The sequence below is a fragment of the Amblyomma americanum genome, chromosome 5, assembly GCF_052857255.1.
Source record: "Amblyomma americanum isolate KBUSLIRL-KWMA chromosome 5, ASM5285725v1, whole genome shotgun sequence".
Classification (NCBI taxonomy): Eukaryota; Metazoa; Arthropoda; class Arachnida; order Ixodida; family Ixodidae; genus Amblyomma; species Amblyomma americanum.
Window position 1 is genome coordinate 94,601,018 of NC_135501.1, and position 7,651 is coordinate 94,608,668.

The window sequence follows — 7,651 nt, forward strand, 5'->3', positions numbered from 1 at the left end:
GATATCTATTCGCGAAAAGCCATATTATATGTGGTGCGAAAAGGCAGCCACTGTTGCGCCGCTGAGTCTCATTCGATGCCGTGGGAGAGCAATTGTTATAAACCCAATGAGGTCGTTAACGATTACAAGGAAACAAGCCCAACAACGGATAAAAGAAACGTCATTTGGCCCGTGGATAAAAGCAGTTCAGGCTGATTTCGAAATCAATTACGCCCTTTCGTTTCAACAAAAAGTCGTATAGGAGCAAGCACAGAAAGTTACATTAGATTCCAGATCGCCCATGGCAACCGCTACTTCGCCATCACGTTTTATAAGAAGAGCTGTATTTTCAGAAGCAAGGAAAGTTACAGTGTGAGACAACTGCATAAGTGGCCAGCATGAACAATATATGAAAATTTCCGCCTGCTCATCGAATTGACTCACGCGGTAAAAAAAACACTAAGAAAATGTGTTTATACCATTTCAGTAAAGTCATCCAGATGTCTTGCTTGTCTAAACGGCAATGAAATTATCCAAAATTGTTATGTAGCTGCATAATAACAGATTCAATCGAAAAAAATATATAGGTGTAAAAATCGCCAACACTCCCTAAAATCTAAGAATCCCGGGACGGTCAAAGAATTTTTTTTATTTGTTTACTGAAGTGAAGGAATGTGGATACTAGTTTGAGAATGAGATTTGTCTTACAAGGAAGGTGACTGTAAATGTGAGGTCACTTTTCGCACTGTCCAGAAATGGCCGCCTTATTGCAGTGTAGTGGTGGAGCTGGAAACACAGTGTGGAAAATTGTTCGACGCCCACTTCTATTGCATTCTTGCCTTCGCCATTCCCGAAAAGTGATTTATCACCCGCAGTCCCGCGCCTCTCGTAGCGAGCAGACTGCCCTGGACTATGCACTTCCATCACTCATACCTATATCTCAGTTGTTTCCGCTAGCTGAAAGTCGTCAGTGATGGTGCATGTTTATCTGCGAAAAGCATAAGTAAACATGGTGCAAGTAATGTGTGGCAACAGCGCGAAATAAATATTCTCTGTCACGCTAAGAAAGGAGGATAGCACGACTCTTCCCCGCGGGCTTTATGAAAAGCAAGAGGCGCTTCTTTTCTTCTGTTTATGGCTTTCTCTGGCAATTGTGGAAGCATAATGCACGCAAACCGCGGTAGAAACGAAACTCTAACGATTATGTCTAACGAAGATCATTAGTGAGGTGCTTGCCTCTTCAGAAATTTAGAAAAAATGGTTGCAAAGAATAAATGTTTTCTGCTGTTCAGTGAACATAGGACAGAATTTTAATGCTATTGCTTAGTCCTAAACTCTGTCTCAGCTTTAACCAGTCTGGAAAGAAAGTAGTTAAGGAGCGCTACTGAAATCACGATGCCGTATTTTCACCCCAAAACTTTTGCTCGTGCGTTGTACCAACAAATGATGATGGTCATTGTGGATTTTTATGGCACAAGAGTTATCCATGGCCAATGAGCGCCATGGCACAAGGTATTTTCGAATTCTCAAGGAACGGTCAAAGACCCCCAATGACAAAATTATGCTTTCAGATCTGCGGCATGCATGATGAAAAAGAATGTCAATGGCCGGCATAATAAATAGCAATCTTTTTTTCCCAGGGAACGCTAAACGCGCACCAGCAACGTCTTGAAGTTTAGTAACATCGAACGTTTGGCCAATTAGTATTTATGTACTGTAAAACAGGCTGAAAAAAACGCGAAACACGAAAAACAAATCAAGATGAAACGAGTTCACAAGCACCTGACGCGACTTCTTGCGCCTTCATGAAGTTTTTGCCTATCCACCTGTCGGTGCTTTTTTTTTTTGCTGCCCTTGCGGCCTTTGTCAACACTTTTCATTCTTATGTTTTTCTCATTAATACACGTCCTCATGTTTAGTTTTGGCTTTCTATTGTTCTACTTTTGTTTCTATTGAAAGCAGCCGCGCAAGCTCGCCTAGGAGGAGTGTTTTTCCAAATTGGCGTCAGTTGCTTGTGCGCTCTTCGTTCGTCCTGTTCTACATCTGTTTCCACTTTATTATGCACGTTCTTTCACGATGAACTTCATCCTTTGCTTTCTCTATTTACGTGGGGTTAATTTCCCGCCTTGGGTAGGAATACGTAAAAATTCCTGAAACATTGTCCCTTAGTCGCGCCCGAGCCAAGAACACGACCAAACAAACAGCCTTGGTGCCCTGTAGTCTGTTTTTTTTTTACCTCTACCTTGTAAAATGAGTTTGTTGTAAACCAGCTTCTCATTTGTACATCTTATCTGCTCTACCTATGAAAGAGGCCAATGGTCATTGAGGAAGAGTCTCATTAAGTTTTCTTTATTCTTGTTTTTGTTGGCCGGATAGGAAAATGAACTCTGTAAACATTTTCACGCAAGACAGTTTTGCAAGAAGTGCAATAGAAAGCGGCTATACGTCACCGGTGGTTTGCGAGCATACCAACTCCCCATCTCGCTCCGGTGCTCCATAAAATTTCTGATTCCTTCATGTGTACAACGTAGTCGTCTATACTCTCAAATCTTTAACCTAGTCAGCTCAGTAGCGTCCTTTGTTCTGTCCTACTTCCTTCAGATTTCCATATAGGCCGATGATGCCTTATATCAATATCATCAGCAGCCGACCAGCAAAGCGCACCATACATTTTCGATCAACCTTTTTGTCAGGTTGCAAGATTATTTTATGAAGGTTCGAAGGCGTATAGACCGGAAGCGTTCAATCAGGCAGAAGAGTTAGCACAAGGAAAGGTGAATTTAAACTGCAGAAAACTGCAGCTGCCCAATACCAAGGCAGATAATAAACATACAGCACCGTACCAGTATAGAAACACGCTGAAAAGTAAAACTCACGTGCACCCTTAAGTTGGTGTCGCGCTACATGAAAATCATGCTGCAAGACCCTCTATTGGAAAAGAAACATGAATATTGACTTGAAGAAATGTAAAAACGAACTCTTCAACACAGACCTCTTGGGCTTATGAAGAGTTCTTTGACAGACCGCTGGTATTTTGAAACAGTGAATCTCTTGCCAAAAAGCTAACAAATCGCCACAGTGTTCTTCCAAGAGGTACTTTCTTACTAAAGGCGGAATTGAGCTGACATATTCAAAAAAGCTGCGCAAAACACGTACGGCGGCACACAAGGCAGAAACACGCACATGCACTCAGCAATGCCTTAATATCATTCAGTAACTGTTAGAACATACAAAACTAGATTCAGTGAGGAAACACTTGTAACCTAAGTAACGAGTGTTCAAAAATGATTAGGACATAGATCGTGGTTACCTCATACATGTCTTATATATAAAAAAAACATGTCAGCCAATACTGTCTTAAATGAAGCAAAAGGTCTTTCTCACACACCTGCGCGCCATTATGTTTAATGGCTCTTAATGCCGTGAAACTTCAAAGGAGCAGAGACGTAGCTGCAGAGTGAGGACCAAAGAAGAAGCATTGTTTTAAGCGAAAGCTTCACTACGCTGCCTCGTAACGATTGCGCGGTTCTTGCTGTTTTGACCTTCACGTAAGCAAGAGGTAAACCCTTTACGGCGCTGTTCGGGTGTCTACAGATATATGTGAGACAGTTACTACGCCATTGCCTTTCCTCAAAAGCAGTTTTAAATACCAATCTTCAATTTTCTTCGAAAGCAAAGGAAAGGTGCATAACTGGCCCACTTTGACGGTGGACACCTCACTCGTGCTTTAAGCTAGGTGGCGGTAGTGACAGATTTGCGCTGCATTGTTGGCATTCAGGATGTTGTAGCAGAAACGCGGCACTGAAGCTATAGACCGTCAGCGTTCTTTCTGTTCAATGCCATCAGCATTCACAACGCTCTAGACTTTCAGGAAACGATGACTTTCAGGAAAGGTAGGCGCATAACTCGCTCCCTGGGGCAGTGGACGCCTCAATCGCGCTTTGAGGTACGTGGTAGTTGGGAGATAGAGAGAGGTCAGCTGCATGCATTAGCACTGACAACCTTGTGGGAGACACGCGCCACTACAGGAATTATCCCAAGGGTCCATTGGGTGACCAACCTCTCGCGATCAACCATAGTTTAACCGCGACCTGGCAGGGTGGACGTGTTGCCTATCGAGGGTGCGGAACGCAACGTTAGTGGCCAAGTCTCGTTTAATTGCCCCATAAACCTCAGATTTCGCTCTCTAACTAGGTTTCAGCAGTAGTTGAGCCGCAGGTAAATTTTTTGTTCAACATGTTTGGCCCTCCCAAAAAATATAACTAACCTATAATAAATCAGTTTGAGAATACATACATACATACATACATACATACATACATACATACATACATACATACATACATACATACATACATACATACATACATACATACATACATACATACATACATACATACATACATACATACATACATACATACATACATACATACATACATACATACATACATACATACATACATACATACATACATACATACAAGAATTTTATGGCAAGATAAATATATGCAGTACATGTACATAGCGTGTGCCCGCAGAAGCTCAAGTGCCTGTGGGCGGGCTACGGCAGTCACAACAATGCGCGGTCAATACAAAACGCTGAAAGTACTTAACTGTCATTCTTAGCAAAAAAAGAAGGAAAATTAACAATATAACAAAGTCAATATATTGATTATAGTTAAGTAAAAAATTACCGATTGATAATTATGTATAGCAGAGGAAGTCTGGAGTCAATAAACGGAACACAAATTTCAATAACAAGATTAAATGTCAAAGCAACTCAGTATTTTCCTTCATTGACACTTTCAATGCATGCTTGCAATCCAGATTTCACAGCCCTCATAGAATCACCAAACCGACAGCTTTGCAGGTAGCTTGTTAAAAAGTAGGGTATATAGAACTGTCGTGTCCTTTTACCATAGTTGATATAAACCCTAGGAACTTTATAACGCGCTGTGTGCCTAAGTGACTCTGGTTTTTGTCAGGCTGTTTCAACTGCACTGAAAAGTAATTTCTGAGAACTACCACTTGCACATACAAGTCATGCAGAGGAAGAACTTCTGCTTTAACCATTCTAGTTTTGTGGGCGGACTTCTCACGACCAGTGCCATACAATAAATAAGTAAAGATTCTGCACAGGAAACTATGCACCTTCTTGATCTTACAAGACGCACAAGAACCACACACTGAAACACCATATCTAAGGATAGATTCTCCTAAAGATCTATACACAGTCTGAGCCAAGTTTACAGGTGTAGTGTAATTTATACGATAAAGCTGCGCAGAAAGAACATGCTGTCGCTTTAATAAATAGTCAATTTGGAAGGACCAACACAAGTTGGATTTCATTAAAAACATTGGTTCCATAAAGGTGGACAACCAATTCCAATGGCTGCCCCTGTAACACGAGTGAGAATGACTTCTCTGGCTACTTCGATTCTTTTGAGTAGCGTGGACAGCTATGAAAGTCCAAGCAAATGCAATGTTTCAGACCTCGGATAACGCTTTAGCATTTAACCATGCATCCCGGTACCAAAGCAATCATCCAAAAACTCAATATGCCCAGCGTCGTCAGGTCTTCGAATGAATGAATGAATGAATGAATGAATGAATGAATGAATGAATGAATGAATGAATGAAAGCTTCATTGTCCACCCAGAAGGAGCCCCCAAATCCCCGGTCCCGGCACGCTGCCCTGGGACGCGGGTAGGGGATGCTCCTTAGACTAAGCCACTAGTGCGGATCCGTCATCGGAACACTGAGGTAAGTGCCCTTCTATATTTTCTCGATTTATTCCATTAATAATAAATAATTTTTAAAATGCATCCACCGTAAATAATCAGCCTGTCTTGGTATTAGCTCGCCAACAACAATAATAAAAACGGGAGAGTGCCTGAAGTTAATTTAGGCAGGAATGTAATAGATACAATAACAAACAACCACATTAACACAGATATATTAACCATATTACCATAGTCCATTTTCCCAAGTCTGACATACTTCCTCATCATATAGTCTTGACAAAACGGACATTTGGTAACGATTAACAAACAGAAACGAAGTGATCTCATACATGCAAAAGCAATCCACTGTATACACAAAGGAAGCGAAATGATGAAATATCGACTCATGCTTCAGAAATTTGGAAAATTTGACCACAACAGCGAGCTCATGCAATCTGCGGCCTCTAGAATGTGCGGCTGCCGTTCATGCAGGAGGATATCTAGCGTGGCGTAAGCGAAGTGTGATCACTAGGCTGGATGACGACTACATCGCAGTCTTCACCGAGTTTCTGATCTCTCTAGGTGCTGCCTTTCACCCGACGCCCCTCTCTCTCTTTCTGAACCTAGAGACGCAGATTGCGCATCTCGCTCCCAGCCTCCCTGCTGAAGTCAAGAGTGGTCGTCAGTGATGAACACACCACGCTGCGAAACGTTTTTCCGCCAACCACATACCCACACTATGTGAGAAGTGTGCTTTATCGCATTCCTCCATTAACAATAGAATTAACCTGTTCAGGCATAACGTCGTACGTGCTATCGCGGTCAAACGTTTACGCGAGGCGACTGTGGGGAAAAAATATCCTTCGCACAGTCATGTAGTTCCGTGGCGTGAAATGTGTCAGTGTATTGAAAAGATGCATGCTCTATACACGACAATACCACTCGGCTGGTTGGTATTTGCGAAGTTGAGCTGGAATTGATTTTTTTTCCGAGGATACGCGTCCGTAATAATTTGATCGCGATAGTACATTGGAAACTTACTATGATGTCCTAGTTCAGTTTCATGTGATTGCGGATGTTTTATTATTTCGCTCGCTTGTTCAGTTTATATCTGCTTGAAGGCTTGGAACCTAAAAGCACAAAACGCCTTACATTTCCCCTTAAAATTCGCTATACGCTTACGTCTGAATTAGGACAAAAACTAGAACTTACGGTGTCAAAATCTACGTTTTCAAGTTAAGGCCTCAGTCATTGTGAAGAGCTCACTATGTGCTAACTTGAAAACGTTCAGAACTCTTGTAACGCGGGCCTTGAATTCAGCGCACAAAAAGTGAATTCACAATGTTTTGCCTAATCTCGAATTTCATAAGCCGAATTCAGCGGACAAATCTAGAAGATAGTGTTAAAGCAAACTGCTGAATATTTTTAAAGCACATTTTTCACTTAGAAAGGACCCTACGTGCTGTAAACATACTATACTAAGCCATAGAAGCAACAAAAATATGAATGGCCGTAAAACTGACGGCATGCCTATGCATTTCTTGACTTTGCGCATATGCAGAGGCGAGCAGCCTGCCCTTTTCTTATAAACAGAGCACTTTGGCACATAGTATGTTATGGGCTTGGATGTTTACATTGGTCGCAAGAGACTAACGGTTTGTACCGCAGTCATAATAATAAGGTCGCGATACTAAAGATATAAACGACATTGCCATCACATCAAAAGGCAACAGCTTGGAAAACAGCCGCCTGTTATAGCGAGGCCTAGCAAACGTAAGTCACGCTGAAAAGATACACGATGTTTTGTTGTTGTTTTTTACTAAAAACGGCCGTCAGGACGCTCCTTTCTCTCTTGGGGCGAATAATGTAATTCCAATATATGCACGATTACCCCGAAACACGCTGCTGCATAAATCTACAGTTCAGGCAATGGAGCCGCCGTTCGC